Raw genomic sequence first — 23,030 nt, 5'->3', positions numbered from 1 at the left:
TGCAAAGAAGAAGGAAAATAGATGCTTGCTATTCTGTCCCAGATACTGAACTTGAAAGGAACAGGAGAAGAATAGGAGCCTCTTTCCCTGACATTTCATTATTTGTTTCACAAAAGAGAGATGTGCATCCCCAAATATATACCTAAGAAGGAGAAGCAGCAGAGATGCATATACCCAAGTGAACTGCTTTCATTACCTGCAGATTTTCATTGCTTCAGTCAAATTCTTTCCACCCATTTTAGTTTCCAACACTATATTTAAACAAAATATTATATATATATATATTTGAACAATCTTAGGCTTCAGTTTCATAGCAAACTATCTTCTACTGCAGAAATCTGCCATTTTTAGGCAATCTATAGAAAATACCTCACCATTTCCTACCTGAGCAGAATAACTGTATGGGGTTGGGGTAGGCCTAATATTTTTGGCTTTAAAAAACAGGATGTCCTGCATTTCAGAGCAGGAGCAGAGAAATAAAGGAGTGTCTAGCCATTTGTTTGCTAAGCAGAGCAGAAATGTACAGGAAGAGCCTCTCTCCCTGCGATTAATTTCTTTGTCAAAGGTCTAACCGCTTACTGAAGTCAGCTGAAAGACTTCATTGTTATTAGTTGGAGATGATTTATACAAGGAATTTAGCTAGATATTGCTCCCTCCACCAAAACAATGGCCTATGTCCCAAAATACCATTACCTACATATCTGTCCGTGTCCCAGAAATGCTGGGTACAAACAAAAATATCTCCTCCGATGTTGTTAAGACATAAATGCTTATCTGCATGAATGATGAATTATCTTCAAAATTTGTAACGAGCTGTAAGCAAACATGAAATAATATTTAAGTTGGATTTTGATAGGATGTTGTTAAATTAGGAGTGGGAACTGAAAAGTTAATCAGCATAAAGGAACAGGAAGAAGAAAATGGCCAATGGTAAGCCACGTACATGTATGTCATATATTATATTCTTATGCTACAAAACGTCAGTAATGTAAAATACATACAGGCCAAGCACAGGAAGACAGAATTTTCAGTAATGGTAATTTCTCCAGTATTTGATCAGTCTCTGGAGGCCACTATAGCACATGAATGCAAATCTCAAGTGCAGACAACAAACACACCAATATTTGCACTATGGGAACTCTCTCCTGCTTGCCAAGCAAGTAAGGTTTACAAGAGCAAACAGCAGCTTTCCCTATTACTGTCCAGAACATACAGTGCAGCTATGTCAATGACCAGTCATCAGCTATTCAAATCAAGGTAGAAATGGCTGTATTTCTGTTAACAGAAAGCGTGTATAGCTTTTTGTTTCTTGAAAGGTTGAACTTCTTGCTGCCGTTTCCTGCTTCCATTCATTCCAAGAGGAAGGGGTTTGGTCTCCCAGTGACGTTAGCAATTATTTTTTTTAGCCTAGAGGTCTGCAAGTAGTACTTTGCACTAAATCCAAGTAACCTGGAAAAAATATATGAATACCAGCTTGGTATAAGAAAGCAAGAATCCATCTTAATTTAGGATTGTTAAGCGGACAGGAGTTTTGTGTAGGTGGAAGACGATCAGTACAGAAAGGAGCGCTACACAAACTAATATATAAATAGCAGAGCAGAGCAGAACAATAGCTCTGTTTCTTCTCTCAGAGCACAGATACAATTAGTTAGAGGATATTGCATTCTTTAGAAATTTTTGGCATCCAATAGAAAAAACAATTGCATTTTGGAAAAAAAAAATATATTGTATTTGAAAATCATTTCCTCTTTTAATTACCTGCCAAGACCTTCAGTCTTTCTCCTGCAAGTGAGCACATCCCTTGTACTGGAGCACAATGCTTTCCCACACTGATGGGTGGCAGGGAGGGCACTGATCCCTAATGCTGCAGCTCACCATCTTAAACTGGGTTCTTGGCAGGATGCTTTCCACACACATTGTTATAAAATACATATGGTTCTGTAATGTTTCCATCTACCAGCATGTGCGCTTCCCTGATTTAACTCCTATACTTTTACTGTCACAAAACAACTGCATCCTTCTGTTCTACAAACGCTGAGGCAAGGCCAGTGTCTTCATGTCTGAGGCAGGAAATCTTGGTCCCCTGACGACACAGTATTCCTACTGCTGCCTCTATGCTCTAATGGCTTATGCAGGTTTCATCCGATCATCCAGAGGTAATAATTCATGCCATGGAACTTGGACATACTCTATTCTCGCTGTCTTCATAACAGACCTATTGTACTCACCAGCCAATCCATTTCAAAACTAGTTTAAAATATTAATAATCACGGTTAGCTAGATGGAAATATGATTGATTGCTACGTATTCCACTAAATAATAAAAAAAATCAATAGCTAGAGTTATAAAAACAGCCTTGTGGGATACATTAATCAAAATCAGCTCCTACATTTCAAAGTTCAGTCTGTCACTGTCTTGCTTTGGTTCTGTCTTTTGCACAGACATGAAAATCTTTCTCTGAGGGCACACGGCAGATGAAGCACACAAAGGCTAGATGGAGAACAGGTAATACACCGGTACTGACTCTCCCCTGTTAACTCATTATTCTCCTTAGTACAAGCGGAAACCATAAAACATACTCATTCCTGCAGCTACTGCTCACACCTTGGCTTTTGGGTAGTTGATCCTAACCACTCAGTTTTTGGTTTCTCATCTTGTCACGACTACTTTGCTGAATTATGAGTGACAGACATGGATGTGTATAAAATAAAATAAGCACAGCAGAAGCATCACTATCTTACTAATATTTTCATACTTGAAAACGAAAGCACAGCTTCATGAACTCCCAGCCCACCTCCTTTATGAAACGTAGTTTACTTGGGTGTGCTGCAAGTGCACTTGTTGCTGTGCTGTCTCAGGAACTTGTTCTACAGTTCATGTATGTAATAACAAACCTGCACACAATCATTTATAATGATATTACTTACCCAAAATAGCCTTCAAATTGAATAAGATAAAACAAAGCACAGATCATCTCGTTAGCATTCAGAGATGAGAAGAACTGGCAGGTCTAACAAGAACTGGTAGGTCCTGAGCTGCAGAAGAGATCTTGTAAGGGATATCTTTGCATTTGCCAGAAGTTCAAAGCACAAATGTCTGCTTCCTCTGTCATTAAAAATCCCACACATTTTGCAAAGGTAAGGCTATCCTGTCTTGAATGCATTCAGAATGAACTCAGTAACCATGTTTTGCCTACGTAGACTTCAAGCATGCTTCTGAGTCATATTTACTGCTTTTTATCTTCAACTGATTTCACTAGGAGCATACATCAGCATGAGCAGAGTGAATTTGTATGCACGTAATAAGTGGCTTGATGCTTGCATTCCTTTTTAGGCAAGAGCAAGCTACTTCTGTTTACTGGGAAACGTTCATCAGTGTTCTGGTTCATTTGCACTGCTGGAAGGGTGCAACTGAGCTGGAAGCAAGGGAAATTTTTGCTGGCATTGCTCTTGCAAGCACAGCTCCCAGTTGGCCCCACTGCGGAGAAAGAATGGCTGGAATGAGCCGCACATGCCTCCACCTTAGCACAGAGTTGCCTGCAGAGCTTGGCCTCCCTGAGTGCGCCTGGATGTACCATGAAGCACGGACGTCCCATCAGCTCCCCTGTTTGGTTTCACCCATTCAGCCAGAAGGCTGCAGGTCTGCTTGGATAAAAGGCCTTGTGGCCATGACACTGAGCTTTGGCCAGCAAAATAAAAGCAAAAATATGTCCAAAATGAAAAGACAAAAAACCCCAAAACAGCAATTGGCCAAAGTGTGCCCTAAGCGTATCTGTGACCCGGTACTTGAAGCTTAAACACACATCACCGAGATCACTTTAGATTTGGACGTATTGTTCTGTTTTGTTCTTTGTGTGGTGGAAACACGACAAGAGGAGATAGCGCAGAACAAATTGTTTGTAAGGGTAACTTGTAGATTTTGTTCTGTAGTACAGGAAGGTTATGACAATTGGGGGCAGAAAGGACTGAGAAGTGAGGGAATGCAAACTGGATCATTTTGAACAACAACTATAAAGGGAAGAGCAAGGAGGAAGTATGGTTGGTGCGGGCAGGATGTGCACTGGGATGGCACACAGACTGTGAATGCAGCAGAGGTAAGAAAACACCAGGGCATAACGGAAAGGACGTTTTCATTGTGATTGAGCAAGAAACCTGCAGAACCTACACGGCCACCCCTAACCCCAGTAACAGCCGAGGGGGGCGGCTGCTCCCCCAAAGCCGGGCACCACCCTCCCGCCAAGCCCCAGCCGAAACACAACAAGTGCCGCCGGCGGCCTGTACACCTGAAGCGATGGCAGCCCCTCCCCACGCTGACACAGCCCCGGGGAGCCCCGCCGGGCCGGGCCCCGCGCACCCCGCAGGACAGGCCGCGTACAGCCGCGCGGGAGCGGCAGCGCCCCCTGCGTCCGGCCGGGCCCGGTTCTCACACCCCCCGCCCAGAGAAGGCGGCCCGAGCTCCCCGCCGCCGCTCAGGGGCATTTCCCGAGGCCGCCCGGCCCTCTCTCGGTCGCCGCTCCCCGCAGCCGCTAGGTGTCGCCGGCGCCCGGCCTCCCCCGCGGCCCCTCCTGCGCTCGGGCTGCCGGCGGGGCTGGCTCAGTGCGCTGCGAGCGGGCGGAGGCGGCAGCCCGCAGCGGAGACGCGTAGCCCGGCTCGGCCCGGCCCGGCCCGGCTGACTCAAGGCCCGGCGCTCGGCACGGGTAGCGTTCGGCTACCGGCACGGCCCGCGGCCGCGCTCCAGCTGGGGAGCCGCGGAAAGGCGACGGCGGGGGAAGCAGCCATGTTGGAGCGGGGAATAAAGTGACTTCGCTCGGGGAGGTGGTGCGGCCGGCGGCTCTCGGGGCAGTAAGGGGAGGGGGCTCGGCTCCCGGCGCGTCCGGATATCGCTCTCGGGCGGAGGAGGAGAGGAAGGACAAGGGGCAGGAGATTCGCCCCCCGGACCCGCGGAGCCCCGGCGCTGCTGGTGAGTTGGGGCCGCTCATTGTCTTCGTGCCCGGGCTGCGGGGCCGGCTGCCGAAGCGGGGCCTCGGCCTGCGGGGTGAGGGGCGAGGGGAAGCCGCGGAGACTCGAGAGCCGGGCCGGGGGCGCCTGGCGGGGCCGGGGCTGCCCGAGGACCCGCATGCGCTGCGGGGGATTTCCGCCGCCCGCGGACGGCCCCGGGGCCCGAGCGGGGGCGGCTCCCGGGGGCCGCCGTCGCTCCTCGGCCCCGGCCCGAACGCGAGGCCTGGGGGCGTCGGGGCGGCCCGGGCTGTGCTCGCGATCCTGGCCGGCGCTTGTAACCTCCCTCCCCGCCGCCCCCTCTCCCAGCGAGGCTGCTTTCTTCTGACAGCTCCGCGCTTCGCAGCCTCCGCACAGATGACACATTCGGTCCTATTGCAGCCCCCCCCTCCCCCCACACACAAGCACACCCAAAATCTGTCGGTTCTGTGTGTGGCATAAGAGCTTTTGTGCCCTGCGCCCCTCCGGGTTGCTGCATGACAGGATACGTGAACACTGGCTGACCATGAACTTCAGTGAACTCCTCTTTTTCCTCCCCTTCCTTTGCCAGATATGTGATGGCACGAGGCCAGCGGGAGCAGAGCAGTACTTCCCCCCCCAGGAAGGTGGGATGGGTGCCTGTGGGTGCCTTTGGTGCCTTGTAAATCCCCTGGAACTGTACCCACACTCGGGTTCTGCTACAGCCTCCACGGAGGTGGATCTGCTGCTGTGCTGAGTGCTGACCTCAGGCCTCTTTGTCTCTTTTCTGTACCAATTTCAGCAGCAAAACAGAGTTGTGTTCCAGTCTGGGCTGTCTTTGGCACTTCTATAATGGCGGCTACTGGTATTATGGGTATGGTGAGGGAAACGGGGCTGAAGTGTATCATACTCCAAATTACTTTATGTCAAAGGCTTCTATTTCCTTCATTTTATTTCAGTAAATAACTTAGGTGTGTGGTTTCTTCCTTTTATAATGTAACAGAAGATCAATAGTAACTTGCTCATATCTGTTGTGACTTACATATGAGGAGAGGAAGCCTTCGTTCTTGAATGGTTCTGATTGAGCTGCAGACTAGATGAGCGAAGGTTAAATACGTGAAAGACGTGGGTCAGAAGAAAACTTATCAAATGAGACGGTGCCAGATTCGGGTTTGTTTTCATGTTAGAGCTGTGTAAAACTGAAGGAGGTGACCTGGTACTTTATGTGCTTAAGATACTAAAGAAATTGCCATATTGCTTTGTTGTAGGAATCCCGTGTGCTCATTGCACAGCCCTTGTTATTTATATCTGCACTCGATGTGATGTGAGAAAGGCCTGTTTTGAATAATTAACGCAGAAGTAACAGATACGAAAACGTGGAATCATATGTCTGAAATGCAGAGTGAAGTAATATCCCTGAAAATTATTTATTCTTAAAAGAACAAACCGAATCTCCTCCTCCAACAGAGAAGTCATTACAGTGTTAACTTGACGTTAAAAAGGCCGCTTAAATTTGAGAGATGAAAGCATCCCTTTATGATGGCATTATGTAAATCCTGCCTGTCAATGAGCAGTCTGCCTTACAGCACCTTTAATGGGACAGAGCCATGCAGCTCAGACCTGGGCTTTGCGTGTTGCTGCATCCTGGTGTTCTCCGGGGATGGAATTGCACACAGATCAGTTGGGGTCTGCCTGCATCCACACTGCTTGCGAATGGGAGCCTGTGTTGTCTGCAGCAATTGGTAGCTGGGAAGCATGGGGTCATTTATTTTTAGCTTGGCCAAGGATGTCGTGCATTAATTCATCTATTTAATATAGAAAACACCTCTGACACGTAGTGAAATACTCAATATATAATTTGAGATCTAGGCTTAGAATAACTGAAAAACAGCTCTGTTTTCCCCCTGAATGGGAAAAATGTCTTCAATTTCTGCATAGCGCTGCAGCATTAAAATAGGAGATTGCTTGTGGCATAGAAATCCTGCGTGCCTGTTGTGCCACACAGTATCAACAACTAATAAGCCAAGATTTCTGTCTGGATTGTTAACATGTGCATCCTTCTAATTTCTTAAATACGTATCTGTTGCAGGAGGAAAAAGAAATATTTCACTAATCTGAGGAAGTTGTGGTTCAATGCAGTGTATTTGAATAAGCCAACCTAAGTGCCACCAGGAAGGGCTTCATGGAGGCTGATTCTGTGAGTGCTGCATTAAAACCTGAAAATTGCTCCTTCCACGTGGAGTGGAAGCAGTGTTTGATCTGTGGACTGACCTGCTTTTATTTTTGGCTAGGGAAAAAAAGTGAAAATGTCTGAAGATCTGAAAATTGTCTAAAAGTGAAGCTTTTCTAGTGTACCTTCGGTGTTCGTAAACACATCGTAGGTTACAGTTCTTAAGTTACAAGTATCTTAAGTTCTCCGCTGTGTGGTTTTGCAGCTGCTTTTGTTTTTTAGGAGCAAGCTCCAGTTATCTATCTCATGACTCAGCTGCGCTGCTGTAATTGGTGACACTTCAGAATCTGATACAAAACTCTCCTCCCCAACTTTAGCTGTAGAAATGCTTTCCAAATGCCAGATGTTTGCTCAACAGTTCCACAGTCTTCGCTCTGTTTGTGCTGCCCAGTGTTGCGCTTCACATCTAAAGAACAGACTGGCACACTGTGCTGCTGGTGACCATTGTCTTTTTTGCAGTGCGTGTCATTGTAACGATGACGTTCTCAATCTGAATGTAGGACTTCAGTTATTTTGGTGCCAGTTGGCGTGCTGATACAGAGGTGGTTGTACTTGGATGTTAGAACTAAAAGTGTGTTATATTTGAATGCTTTTATCACAATGCAATAATTTAATTCTTAAAAACTTTAAAGGAATCTAAGGCTACCTTTTATGTTAGTCAACTTAGTAAATGTGTTATAACCTTTCAGAGCCTAGTCATGTTTTTCCCATGTGAACAATGAATAACAAATAATGCTTCCAGAAATAGTAATTTCACAGAAATGTCATTAATGGTGAGAGGTGTTTTCTTTTTTCTGTGTATTTTGTGGAGAATTGTGATCCGGTTTTGGCAGGTGTTTCTCTACAGATTGAGACTTAATGCTCATTTAGTCAAATGATTAGCAATAACTCTATATCAAATACAAATCCCTACTTGTGCACTATAACTTGGTGGATTGGTACTTCCTATAGAGCTGTTGGTTTCCTGGCCTTGTTTTTAGCAGAGGTATTGGCTGTAGGGTTCGGCTGAGCTGCCTTACTTTAATCTCTCACTGCAGCGGTTCTGGTGCAGTTATATGGAGAATGGCAACTTTAAGGGCTGCATAAGTTAGGTAGTTTGCATCTAACAAGCTTGCGGTAATCTCTTTTTTCTTTTTGCATAATATAATATCCCACATGTATTACAAAAATGCTAAGTTCCAATGGGAGAACCAGTGAGTGCTATATCTGTAACTGAAGTGACAAGTTTGGGCTTTGATTATGACAGCGTGAAGAAAGAATGTAGCCTGGAAAAGGTGATTTCTTGTACAAGTTTTACAGCATTTTTGCGTTCATATATTGTTGGAAAGCCACAGTTCTTGAAGAAAGCATGAAGTCGTGAAGGAATGCAGATCCGTGTTTAGGATTTGGTCACTTTCTGGAATCATACAATTTATGGTGATAACATCAGATTATAAAGAGAGGTTAAGTTGGGCATTTCCATGCCAGTGCCAAATTCTTATTTTGTATTTTCTAATGTGTTGTAAATTCTCAAACCAAGTGTTTGACTATGATCCTGCCCTCCTCCCTCCCCATTAGAATATTATCTGGGACAATGAATCCTGCATATATTATGATGAACAAAGCTGTGTTATTATACCACAACAAAGAGAGATGCCCTGTTTATCCTCCTAGACACAGTTCTCGCTTGTTTTCATATTTTAGGTTGGGCTTGCTAGATATCTTGTGTAAGTGAAAGTTACTGCATGCTCTCTAATCATATTTCATTTAATTATAGCCTATTCCTTATAATTGTACGCCTTCCCCTGCTGCTGTTTTCAAGGCGTGCTGGAGTTGCATGACGGTCTCTGATTTTTAGCAGCTGTGCCTTGTCAGCCTCGCTAAGATGACTTGCCTGCTTTCTGTTCCTTCTGGAGCTGGCAGGATCCTGGCTTATCCCCCTGTGCTCTGCAGGCTGGGCACTTTGCAGGCATCGTGTCTTCACATGAGCTTTCGTAGCCAGAACTTGTCTTTCAGGAACGTCCCTTCGCAAGTGTTTTTGTCTCCTTACACATTACTAATGTGGAATATCTTGGTTCGTTTGAATTTTGTTCTGATATGTGGAAGATGTTTTTATACAGCAAGCGCTGAAGGTATCGTTTAGTGAGGCTTATAGTAATGGTGCTGATTGGCATTCACGAAAATAAAGGTCTTTTGGAGATAGGAATTACCAAGACTAATCAAAGAACATTAATAACAGAAAACCCGTTGTCCTGTAATTGAGAGAAACCTGTCTGAGTTTCTCTCTAGGAGTATAAAAGCCAGTTCACAAAAATGAAAAGAAGATAAAGCGGATGTGGTTGATAAGCAAAGCCAGAGACTGTGATGAGGAAAAAACTGTGACCAAAAGGCAGGATGTGTTTTGGGAAGAAAATGAATTCTAACAAGGCTATTACCCATGAAAACACTAAAGAAAATGGTAGCGTTTGATGCTATTCAGAAGAGGTCAGTGAGGTTCATTAAATACTCTTATGTCCATAAGTAAAACCAGATGATAGTCATACATGACGCTTTGAAGTGCTTCCTAAAATAGCTTGAAGATGTTGAAGAGCAGCCCTGGAGTTGTGTGGTGAGGATTGTAAAATGTTGATGGGGCATTTTCTGGGGTGTGGATGCAGTTGGTGTTTGTCAGTTGGTCTTAGAATAGTGAGGAATTCTGTGATGAGCACAACTGAAGTGTGCTAAGAGTTGGTAATGAGCATTGTAATGGGTGTTGACTGAGCTAAAGTTGAGGTTAAAATGATCGTGGTTCGTCACAAGTTTATAGAAGATTGATCTTCTATAAACTTTTGAGTGTCTTGATAAGAGATGAACTTTATAATATGTGATGTTGGTACCGCAGACAGACTTCTGTAAAAACCTTTGGTTGGTCATTACGTGACATTTTGATTCAGGAACTACAGTGGTCGCTCACGTGTGTGTGTATGATGGAGTAAAGCCTGGCTGGCCAATGGCAGGAGCCAAACGCTCCCTATAAATACCACAGTTACGTCACAGTGCCATGCGGGCGCAGCAGTGTCACGGTGTCTGGGGGAGGCTGTCAGTGCTGGCTGCCAGACGTGTTTGTCTGGGGAGCAACAGAAAGTGAAAATGGCTCACTGTTCTCATACATAGATCCCACAGAACTCAGCCAGAACGTGCCATTGGCGCAGGGTGAGTGCCTGCAGTAACAGCAGTTTGCCTTGTATGTTAGTGAGCAGATAATACATTTTGATCTATGTTCAGTATGGGGGGGGGGGGGTCAGCAATCAAAAATCATGAGCAGGAGGTCTAAAATCAAATTTAACATAATAGATTACATTTTATTAGACTTGCATTTCTGACTGTAGAGTTCATAAACACTCACATAGGCCAAAGAAGTGGTGTCTGTGGGTTGTAACTGAGGAACACTAAGAGCCTTGTTTCTAGTCTGTTCCTGGCTTGTTGCAGGAGCCACGTCCTCTGTTTTTTCTCTGTCCATGAAGATCCAGTTGTCATAAACAGCAGTGGAGTGTTTAAATGTGCAGGAGGGTTGTTTTCTTCTTAACTACCGCTCAGTCTTAAAAGCCTTGTCATAAATATCTAACTAAACTGTTTAAGTGCCTCCTTGCAAAAGTATTTTATAATAATTTACCTTATTTATAGGCTCTTTGAAATCCAAATGTGAAGCTCAGATGGCTGCAGGAGGCTGCGCTTGGCCCTGTGCTGCCCAGCACCAGCAGCTCCCGCTGGCAGAAGGTGGAAATTGGCACGAGCAATGTGGGCTGTGCTGCTTGTGGCTGCTCTGAGGTGCCAATGGAGGTTAAGATAGGCACTGGGGTGCAACCTCACGTTTGTTGGTTGGGTTGTTGTTTGTTTTTTCCACATATTTAATAGTCACCTTCTGCAGGATCATGGAGAAACAGCAGTTTGTAATTATTTATTTTTCTAAATATCCTGAGCAGATGGGAGGGGAAACTTCCTCCTGCACGGAGAGGGAAGGAGGTCCTTGACTGCTAAATATACCAAGCGTGTATGCTTTATTAAAGTCTTTTAAAAACACGGTGCAAAATGGCAGCTCAGAGTTTATTTTGGTACTGAAGGAAAAGAGACAGTGGGAGATAGTTGCTGGTAAATCATACATATAGTTTGTTTTGAATGCAGGTACATCTTTGAGATGGGAGCTGTGAAGTTCTCGGTATTGCAGGACAGAAACCTGTAGAGGTCTTAATTTTTATTTATTTATTTATTTTTTCTTGAAAGTAGTGTTTGAAAATTGAATGATTTAATGATTTGAGCTGAAATTGAGTTCAGAACAAGTGTCTGAGTAGACAGCAACAAAAAGTGAGTGGCCACAGTGGTCATACTTCCAAGGGACTTTGGTAGGGCTTTTGTGCAGGATCCATGTCCTTTCCAAAGAATCAGTCACCTGAGGAAAAGATGAGAAGAGCATCTTTGGCTTTACTGAAGCTACAGCTTGGATTTACATGGCTGGTATTGCCACTCAGTGTTCTTGACAATAGTATCCTGTATTTCTAACCTGTACAATAACACAATTTCAGAGCCAACACCAGAACTTGAAGATTCTCCATAGTATTTCATTACCTTAGTCAATATGATTCGGTAGGTTATGGCAAATCAAAATATTTTAAACCTTATGCTATTTACCTTCAGGATTAAATAAGATAAACAGCTTACAGTGTTCCCAGTTGCACAAGTCACAGTATTTTTAAACCTGCTGCCTGTAATACCGGGTTGTTTATCAGGGAATGCAGTTAACCTAGATGTTGTATTGTGGCTTCTTTTTGTTTCATCTGGATATAATTCTCAAAAGCAAAATGTCTGATCCATAAGCCAAAAAATAGCTTTTGAAATGTATTTAGGGAGAGGAAGTCGTTTTGGTACTAAGCATACTCCCTTTTTCCTGGGCAGCTTGGGAAAAACAACATAGCTGTGTATAGTAGTAAAAAGATTCCAGAGCTATATACTTTTCTTCTTGAATTTTCCTGTTTTAGGAACAGTGCCAAGTAGATGATGAGTTCTGAAGTTATGGACTTGCTGTGCTTTTGTAGCAAGTTTAGCTGTTGCATTTTAAAATGTGTTTTTACTCTGCATTATGAAACATACAATGAAGATAAGGAAGCATTCAGAACCTGCTTCCTTTACAATGGGATTTTGTTTTGGTATTCTTACCTAACAGGAGTTTTTTTTTTACCATGCTATTTAGGATTGTTTCTGTTGGTGGAAGAGCAGACATTAGTTGAAGGATTTAAGTTGTATGTTGTTCGTCATTGTTAAGTTATTTGGTGGGTGAATGGATGGGCAGTGGTTATTTGCACCTGTGACTGTCTTAGCAAAACACCCACGTTCTCTTTAATCATCTGTTTCTAGAATGAGTAGTTAAAATTTGGAAACTATTTTATCAAGTAATCTTATCTAAAATACGATTTATGCCAGACTGGGTGATTTGAGTGCTGGTGTTTGTTCATTTGTTTGTTTTCTACTACTTGTATTTATAATCAATAGAGTAACGCTTTCAAAGGGCAGCGTTAAGATCTTAATACAGAACTGCCTCTCCTTCCACATTTACTACAGAGTAAGTCCTTGTTACAGTATTGCAGCATCCCAGTTTGAGCTGAATTTAAGCACTTGCTTCAGCAGTTCTTGCTGCATTAGTAAACTGAGTAGGATTCCACTTCATGTGTGGGAGGGAAGGGAGTTGGAGAAGGCTTACGTGGCTGATGGTGAAGAAGACAGGGTGGCTGAGGAGCAAAGCATTTTCTTACTGGTGCTGGAAAGCTGGTAGTTGACTCCACATTTGATATGAAACTGTCTGCAAGGTGCCTGGAGATAAATAATGTCCTCCCTCCCCTTTCCACCTTGCTATCCATACAGTTGGGTCTGTAATATGTAAGAAAGAAACACAGGCTTTTCTTTATTCTTCCCTTCTACTTGCAGAAGCCTAGGACAAATTAAAATCCAGCAGCGTCCGTGATGTTGATGTGATAGTGATGTTATATTTTAATATTGAGATAGATCCCTGTACAGTCTGTTTGCATTTTATATCTTGTATTTTCAGAAATGAAAGTTGCAGAAAAAAATGAAAATAATCTTTTTTGTATTATCAGAAACTGGTTTTTAGGGTATGTGTGGTCCAAAAATAAAACAAGCCTACTCAAGACCTGAACTTACACTGAACATGCTTTTGGTGCTCATTACAAACTTCTAATGTCACTACAATGTGGTCAGTTGTCAATTTGCATCTTTCCATGATGGGGTTACATTGCTATAGTTGCGCATGGCAACTGAAATCGCAGGTCATTCCAGAGGTTCTTTGCTGGTTTTGCTTGCAAGATGTGATATCTCTATTTTACTAGTACACTGAGAATGAGTTTCTTGAGTTTCATTATTTGCAAAGGATATATACGTATATATTTAATATGTCTTAAATAACCAGTTGAAGATGTAATTTTAGTAAGGTGCTGTTAACATCAGCCAGTTTTCATGGGAAGCAGTGCATCAGTAACTAATGAAGAAGTATGAAGGGAAAGATTATGTGTGTTTTGTGTTCTTAACCAGAGGCTCATTTAAGGTGCTAATCCTCAAGGTGTGAGCATCAGGGCATTCTGTAAATCAGACTTAGCTGGGTCTGCTGCAGACAGCTGCAAAGAGAACTAATGCCCCTACAGACTTGGAAACGTCATACAGTATAGATTTGTTGGTAAACATTTAGACTTTTCTAAGAAACAAGAGGATGAGAAGCACAGAGGTGGTGCATCTGTTAAACACTTTCAGGCCAGCTTTGTGTTGACATGATGGGATGCCTTTCCCTGTGTCTGGGGCTAGCTGGTGTCTTGCTGCCAGTATTTTTATACCTAGGTAAGTGGATCTGTCCTGAACTGCTTAACCCACATTACTGCTTTACGTCGCAGTCTAGGTGATTGTTCTGGTGCCTTTTCCATCTGCGCATCAGACAGAGCTAATACACACGTAACCTTGCAGCGGGAAGTACCCTCCCTTATCTGCATTGGGTGGACAGAGCTCCCAGTACCAGACTACAATAACAAGTCATTGTCACTTCAGGAGGTTCAAAAAAAAAAAAAAAAAAAAAAAAAAGGAAAAACAACTCGCCAAAAACGAAAGCAACAAAACCCTCTGATAAAGCACAGGAAGCAAAATTGTTGACGGAGAAAATTCCTTTTCTATATCGTCACTTTTATGAGAAGAGCCACACCCCAAAGGTAATGCATTTAACTGTTAGTGGATCCCAGTGACAGAGATATGTATTCACAGATTTAATAGAGATCGAAAGAATCTTAAACAATGTAACTTTCACTGTTATTGATGGTAGTTGCTATATTATTCTAATTTATTAATATTTTCTCTTTGTGACTGCAAGAAGCTTCAGAAAGTTGCATTCCATTTTGTGTAAAAAATGGTTGGTGTTTCTGATGGTTCTTTCATTTTTTTAACTCCTGACAGTGCTCCTTCTGCATAGTGACCCAGCCTTGCTTTTTCTGTTGGATAGTAGCGTTATTCCTGTGGGATTTAGTGTCTGTGAGTCTTACAGCTGTGCAAGCTTTTTGCTACACAGCGTGGAATAAAGGGAAGCTGCGCCCTGTGTCAGAGCAGAGGTGAGCCTTTATTTCAGTACTGTTCCTCTTCCCTCCCCATCTGTGTGACTGTGCAGCTTTGTTGAGCCTGATTTCTGAGCCAAACCTTGAGGTCAGCAGTGGTTTAGTTGGGTAGAAAGGGCAATGAATATAGATTACACAAGAGAGTGAGTGAGTCTATAGCAGTGACCAAACCAGAGCTTTACAGCCTGGGTGTGTCACTGTGGCAAGCTGTGTCAGACTGGAGATGTAGTGGAATCTGTTCTTGTGGGACAGCGGAGGTCTGGTGCTTTTGGTTTGTTTTAAGACAAAGAGTCTAGAGGTTGTCTTAGGGCTTTGCTTTATGCGCTGTCAGCAGTATTTTTGGTGTAAAAACTCGGTCAGTCGTGTTTATCCACTGACATGCAGTGTACGTGGATCTGCCCCCGAGATGCTGCACGCAGCATTGCTCATGGTACGTTCTTATTATGTGTGCTGTGGATAATGAAATGCTTTCAGCTCTTAATAAGTCATGGGAATGTCCTCAGCTCTTTCAACTTACGATCTTGAAACGCTGTAGGTTGAATGCAGTGGTGTGCAGACAGTGTAGAGGTGATTAGTGGTTGATGCTGAAGTGTCGGAAGCGTTACAATAAAGGAGATTGAACTGAAGCTAAAGGTGTTTGGGATGCCCTGCCATATTGTGTTCTGGTGACGCTGCTTTGTTGCTCTACCTGGTTCAGAAACAGTTTTTCTTTGATCAGCACCTCTGAGCACTGTTTGCTTCTGTGCCTTAGTGCTCACAAATGGGTTGCTGTTTTCAGAATTGCAGGGCCATGGGATGCCTCTTTCTACTTTCCTACTGCCACTTTTTTTTCTTATCATTGAGAACCGTGAATCTTTAAATATATGTGTTGTATGCAGGCAATGCCATGAATAAGGTTTAAACATCCTACCGGCCAGAAGCATTATCCTCCAGAAATTCTAATCTGTGTGTGCAGTTCAGAAATTTATTTACCCAGATAATTTTGCTAATATTTATTGAGTAAAATGAAAGAAAACGATGGAGATTTCAAAATGAAAACAGAGCATGGCTGTGAGAATTTGTATTGCTATAATTGAGCCTTGTAGTTTCTGATCTATAGTTTTACTAGTTTATTTTTTTACTAGTTTAAAAATATATAGATGTTTCTGTATGCAGTAATACAGCATTTATACATCTTTGCTTTTTTACAGTTAATATAGGTTTAATTTTTTTTCATTGATATATAGCAGCAGTTGAAAACAAGATATGTGTTTTGTAAGTACTGATGAATGCTGGAGTCTGCTTCTGAAAATGATGTATTTTTGGTTAAATTTAATACTGATTATGTGTGCTTTCCTACCATAGGTAAATTCCTTGGAGATCAAGGTAGTGTTTGGGAAGAAAAAAACAAACAAAATTGCCCTAAAGAATGATTTAAACGAGTGTAATTTTGGGACACTACTTGAAGACAGTGTACCTGATATGTTGGGGTTTTTAAAAATAAATTTTAAAGGTGATATGCAGTTTAGCTTAAATAAAAAATAGGAAGTGTATTCTATTTTAAATGTTAATTAAATTCATGGAAAATAGAAAGGCAGCTGATGGATAGAAGGGTGTTATGACCTTGTGGAAAACAGAAGGTATTTAGGATTCTAATAAGCATTTCTGTACCATAGGCCTTTCTGTTTTGTTTAAGAGATCTTGAAGTAACATTAATTACTGTGACCTATTTTTAGGTTTATTTGTGCTTTGGAAAATTGAGAATCTTACATGTGATGTACATGAAACCTTTCTTACTCTAAAGATGTGAGGTAAGCTTCAGGCTTCTCTGACAAAACACATTCACATACTGAGAGAAAGAGATTATAATTGCAATTTTATGGCTGGGTGAAATTTGTATGTAGCAAATGAGATGTAAAGAAAGGTAACCACATTTTCTTCACGTGTGCAAGGCCATCCTCTGTATGCAATTTCTGCACTTCCTTTTGTTGTGTGCTTCATGGTTAGTTAATGTACATTGGGCATGTTACAAATGCACGTCTGGCATATCAGAATATCATTTATACTATGTAAATCATAAATACTTTATTCAGTGTTTTCACTGCTCATTACACAGACTCTTCTAGCAGCACTTGAGAGGGTAAATGAATTCTCTTAAGACCTAAGTGCTGTCACCAGCAATATCTACCTGTTTACATTCTGTATGGGCTGTACATGGAGCGCTTTTTGAAGGAATAATCCACTGCATGAATAAAGAATATTCATGTTTTTGTCGAGCTGAAGTTTACTACAAATTCTAAATGAAGTGAAAATAGTGTTCTTTTTTGTTGTTGTTGTTCTTTTTTTAGTGAAGCATCGTGTCTCAAAACAGCAGTGTTAATAATTTAGTAGGGTTAAAAGAGAGGGTTGCTTTTTGACAGTTCATAATTATTCAGAGTCAGTTGAGTTTAAAGGGGGATGAGAACTTCCTTTGTGTGAACTGGGATGCTGAAATTAACCTGCCCTGCTCTGTAGCGTGGGATGTACTGTTTTATCACAATGGCACAGCATAATGTGATCAGCTTCTACAGTTTGGTCCGGTTGAATGAAATAGCAGGCAGGGAGCAGGCCGCTTGTGTGATAGTGCCAGGGAGCACCGTGCCCAGAGCAGGCTGTAAGTTTGAGAGTAAAAGTGTTTTGAGGTGAGTACCTGTTCACTGCAGCCTCCAAAAGCCATGCTTACATGTACGTAATTGGTAGCTTGCCACACATGAGTATTTAGCATGGCAGTTTGGAGGCCATGCCCAAGAAAAACGCTGCAGAATATATGGTATATGTAAAAGTAAATATATATATATATATATATATATATGTATATATATATATATTAGTAGTGTTACATATTAAAGGTTAACACTGATAATCTTCTCAGCAACAAATCTGTAAATATTGTATACTTGGCAAACAGTGTATGTAAGCTGCTAAAAAGTCAGACATAATCCTAGTCTTTTTGCAGTGTTCTTTAAAGACCAACGTGATACAGTGCTCTCTGAAAAAAGCAAGAGGAATTTCCTGCGTGTTTCATATACCAATATGAAGTGGCTCTTTTTATACTAAGACATTTCCTTAATTGAATTCAAGTGTCTGAATAAAAGCTAGTACATTTGTGTTGTTCTGATACTTACTTTTATTCATGAAGTTGTGATGTGAAACATAAAGAAGAGCTTGCCTTTGCTGTGTTAAAAAGTGCTCTTGAGTAGAAGATTTATATGCGGCATTATCTTCTACAGATCCATGGGGAAATTTGATTGTAAGCAAGCTCTGGTGGCACAGGTAAATGGTTTTGGAAGAAGTATGGATCATTTTGTGAGTGTGCAGTACCAGACTGTTCTGAAGCTGAACAAACTTTAGTAATTATTATCTTTTCCCTACTGGACTGTACCAGGGTTTGAACATAAAGGTAGATTTTTGGAAACATAAACCAGAGGTGGCCGTGTGTGGCACAGACTCTGCTTTCTTCAGCCTTATCTCACATGCTGCATTTTCCATGTGATTCAGCTGTTGCGATAGTAGAAGGATGGAACTTCCTGTGGCTTGTTGTCCACAGACACTTCCCTTCTCTCTTAACTTTGCTGGATGAGCTGTCCCAGGGTAGAACTGCAGCCAGCATGCTGAGCATATAGGACTTCTCCCTCTTACCTCTGTTATTTGCTTGGAAAGTATCTGCTGTTTGTGCTCATGAACCTAAATGTTCATATGTGGAACTGTTTGTTGAACATGTATGTTCAAAAGAATTGCATAGTTTTGATTTATCCTTAATGATAAACTATGATGTGTCTGTGCAGTTAACATAATGAATGGGAGATGGCTAAGACTTTCAGTAGTCTTGATGAGTAAGTTGGTAATTCAGACAGAGGGTACTTACTGAAGTTAATAATAACTCATTGGAATTGATTAATTACAAGCCCAATTAATAAGAAGCCTTTATTGCATACTTACCCATTGCACCCTCATTGTGTCTTTCTGAATGTCAGAACAATGCGTGATTGAAGCATTTTGAATGATTTCTCACGTATCATAGTAAGCTGTGAAACACAAAGTGCCAATCCTGTATGCTATCGCAAAACTTGTTGCTTTTTGAGCTTCGTGGGCAAATTCATTCAGTATGAGTTTTTGCTGGTGAACTACAACGGGAATGGATTTCCAGGAATAGTTTGTTGAGTAGTAGATAGAATAATACCTTCTGTTTGTTTTGGTAGCACTAGAGAGACTTTGATCCTTATTCTTGTTTTTGCTTTGCTGTGAACATGCTGGTATAGGGGGTTTAGCACAGTGGTTAAACTGTGCATGAGAAATAGGAAGTTCAGCCAGACTCCTTGCTAGTATGAAAGCCACTCTCTGTCCTCAGGTTATTTCTCTCCTTGTTTTTATTTTTTTAATGTTTACTTTGCTCTGTGTGATATTGAAGAAAATACAGTGTATATTTTGAAAAAGGGATGCAAAATATAGAGTATATTTCAAGTGTTCAGAAGTCATCAGATTTGGCTTTAAAAAGTCTACTTGGGCTTCAGTGTATACCACCAGCTTTGGTATCCAATATCCAATGTAGTTTAATTTAATGGTCTGTAGATTCCAGTCTGATGTTTTTTTTCTCCAAAAGCTTTGTTCTTTCTACCAAAAAGAGTTTAATTTGATCTGCTGTATGTTGATGTTTTGTGTTGCCTTGCTGTGATATATATATTTGCCTTTTGAAAGGTTAATTTACTTTTTATTGAAACTTTTAATCTGCTAAATGTCTCTTCTGCTTGACTTTATTACACTCGTTGGTTATGCTGTCATGTTGAATGGTAAGTAAGAACAAACTTAGTCTGGCAGGGAACTGGATATGTGGTTTATGTAACTTTATTATAATAGATTGGTGCAACATGCAGAAAGTATGTGTAGCAAGAATAGACTTTAAAGTTGTTGGTCCCTGTATTTGAACAATAAATCAGCGATAACAGTATTAGCCCTGGTAATTGCAGTTTCTTAAAGGAGATCTAAGATCTTTATTGTTGCCAGTCATGAGTGATAGTCACTGAGTGAGCAGAAGTTGTGGAAGGTGTGTGTAGGGGAAAAAGAACAGCTCCTGTGAGGATGCACTAGGGATGACATTGTGTCTGTCTGACATCCAGCCTGTGAACTTAACATGTTTCTTCCTTGGATCCTACCTATCCTTGCTGGAGGATAAGTAATAAATTTTGTGCTAATTTCAGATTTTTTGGGTTCAGTATTTATATCTTTTTTCTATCAGGCTGTCAGAGAGCTGCACGCTTAGTTACTTCAGCTCAGAAGTCAAGTTTGCAAACACCTTAATTTGTTCTGAGCCTCACTGAGGACAGCAGGTGCTCATCAGGCATCACTTTTCCAAGTGCAGTATAAATGTATTGACGCAGATCCTCCTCTCTGTGCGGATCTAGGTGAAGACCTAGCAAGTGGGGAGGCACACAAGCTGTCTAGAGTTGTCTTCGTATACTCAGTATGTATTTTTGTCTAGTCACTAACACTTCTTAGAACTCTCTTAAGCTTATTCCAGGTGCATATTGGTTCTTGGGAAGGCACTCCATCTATTTATATGGGATTGATGTTGCATGGGGGAAGTGTAAGAGAGATTCTTCTTATGGAGTTAATTAGAGTTGATGGGAGCATATCATGGGGAAATTAGGTACTGGGAAAAAAAGGTATCTTCATGCTTCATTTATTTCAGATTCGCCTTGGTAACGTTTGAATGCCTTTGCTTTTTTTGCTGTCAAAATGTCACTATTTGGATCTTTCCCAATGTTTTCATTCTACTGATAGGAAACAGAAGGGAAGGAACTAATTGGTATTAGTCTGGAAAACATGTTCTGAATACAAGTACAAGCATTTGTGTGTTCCCATCCAGATTTCCAGGGTGTGAGGTATGTGACAACAGGAGCATCATTCTGGGAATGCAGTTAGATCTCTCGGGAGGCCAAAATGAGTTTCCTTCCTTACTGCTACCAAAGGAAAGTGCTCATACTTCTCTTGCTACAGATTCTCTTAAATTGTTGCTTTATAATGAAAAGCTTGTCTTTGATAGCTCATTAGTAATTGCTACCTCCTACTCTCTTGTCAGCAGGGGGTAGGATTGCCTCCTACACCCAAGGAAAAAACAACAACAACAACAACAAAAAATGTGAAAATTAGACTGTGATAGAGGCTAAATTCAAAAGAAATTTGAGAAGAAATAGGCCAGGCTAATCTTTAATTCTGCAAGAGAGCAATTCTTTCTGCAGGTACTAAATGGGAACAAAAAACAACAAAGCCATCGTTTTCGTTACAGCGGTGTCTTTGAGGGCCCAAGCAACTCCTGTGTTACCAGGCAGAGAACATTTCCAAATAGTACATGATAGCAAACTGAACCTGGCATTCCATATTTGATTAAGGCTTTTCGAAGTGGAATCTTTCTGCAGTTTAGAAGCAGTTGCGTGTGGTACCTGTTTACAAGAGGGGAAGGCGCTTCTGTGCTTCAGGAACAGCATAAGCTGTGAGAGCTGTGGATGTTTGTGCTTTGGCACTGGGGCAGTATAGGCAATGACACTTCAAACGAAAACATGAGAGGAAAGTTTGTCAAAACTCTGCTGTGGTGACTCATGCATCTTTTTCATCATCTCATATTCTGTCTGTGCTGAAGTCACAGCAGTGAAAATACGATGGTAGCTGTTAAGTATTGGTTTGCATGCTGCTACCCACGGCAGCAGTTCCTTGAAATTAGTTGTAAAAAAATGTTATAAATCTTTCTATGAAGTCTTCCAGTCTTTCTTACTTAAATTCTTTTATTCCCTGAAGATTGAAAGCATTTCCCTTACATTTTTTTTCACATTCCATTTAACTTTAACGTTCAGTGACTATGGTAAATGTTTGTGTTGTTTCAACAATTAATCTGTTCTTCAGGCTGTGTTTGCAACTGATGGATGAATATTTATTCCCCCTTCCTGTCAATTTGCTGCCTTAACTGTAGAATACAATATACACATACAGAATAAAAGTAACACACATAGTGGTCAAGTTTGTCTACTTGACTGGCATGTTGTGGTTGAGGCTTTGTGAAGCAGTGGCTTATTTTGAAACCATGGGTTTAATTGGATGTAGTCACCTGTTGTCGTGGTTGTTCATAGCTAATACGAATATATTCCACTGTCATATTGAAATAAAGAATAACTGTATTATTTATGGGAAATAATATTTGATGATCCTTGTAATATTCCCTCCTTTCCATTGTGTGTTGTGGTTTTTTTCTTGTGGGAGTAGACAGCTTGTAACTTCCTTATATATTCAGGTGAATATGAGCTTAAGTGGTCACAATCTGTTTGAATCATCAGTGAGACTTATGTTATAAAACAGGTTATGTGGCATTACTGACACTTAATTCTATTGAACTAGAAAATTGCTTGTAAATTCTTGCCTTCAGACCAAGCCTTCCTTTTTCGGCATCTGGAAAATCAAGTCACTGGTTCTCAACAACTCAGTTTTGCCTTTTTTTTTTTTTTCTTCAATAGCTTGATTATTTTGCCTATTTTGTAGATACTAAGAGTCTACAAGTGCATGGACAGTTAGCGTGAATTGACTTATATGTCGTCAGTCAGTCAGGTGGCAGCGCTGAGCTGAAAGCTGATGTAGAGAAGACAAGTAATGCTCATCAAAAAGAGCACTGTCCAAGTGTGCAGAATAGGACTATTACTTATTTGCAGTCAAATTGCTTCTAAAAAATTGTTAGGTTGAGATTTAATACTAATTTCTTTTGATTCTCTCCGATTTATTCAGTATATACGTGTTGATTCATAGGGATGGTTTTTTGTTGTCATTTTTTTTTTACTTCAGAAAATGGAGCTCAGTTTGTGTGTGGTTTGCAGGAGCTTTATGGTTTTCCTTTTTGAGTGCTTAAATAGGGCAGCTTCAAAAAAAAAAAAGAAAAGAAAAAAAGAAAAGGGAAAGCAGGGGAGAGAAACAGCACACAGTCCCTCTACCTTGAAGGCATAATCAAGATTCTGAAAGCTTGCTTGAATGGGATCTGGATCAGAGCAGAATCAACTGAAAAGTATTTTGATGTGCTTCTTTTGTTGGAATAGCAAATTGGTAACTTCTAGGTATGGCTTTAGTGTTTAATTATTCAGTCATACAAGATAAAATAATTATAGATGAGATAACAGGGAGAAAAGATGGAAAAAAAAAATCCTAAACCCAAGTTCATGTGTTACGCTTTGATGTTGGGATTTT

The 23,030-nt window shown here is 41.4% G+C and overlaps 1 protein-coding gene across 3 annotated transcripts in view; it reads left to right on the top strand.

The window, feature by feature from the left end:
- The first annotated feature begins 4,850 nt into the window (after positions 1 to 4,850).
- The window catches only part of CDK17 (cyclin dependent kinase 17), an 82,324-nt gene continuing 64,144 nt past the window's right edge, over positions 4,851 to 23,030 (top strand). For 2 of the 3 annotated variants that reach the window (XM_015858675.2, XM_015858651.2), the window contains exon 1: positions 4,851 to 4,959. The gene's annotated coding sequence lies outside the window, so the exon portion shown is untranslated. Of the gene's footprint in view, positions 4,960 to 10,269; positions 10,354 to 23,030 lie in introns of those variants that run through there. The other variant, XM_015858669.2, reaches the window with a different exon arrangement.

The sequence above is a fragment of the Coturnix japonica genome, chromosome 1, assembly GCF_001577835.2.
Source record: "Coturnix japonica isolate 7356 chromosome 1, Coturnix japonica 2.1, whole genome shotgun sequence".
Taxonomy (NCBI): Eukaryota; Metazoa; Chordata; class Aves; order Galliformes; family Phasianidae; genus Coturnix; species Coturnix japonica.
Note: the sequence above shows the minus strand (reverse complement) of the source record. Positions and strands in the feature narration are given on the sequence as shown.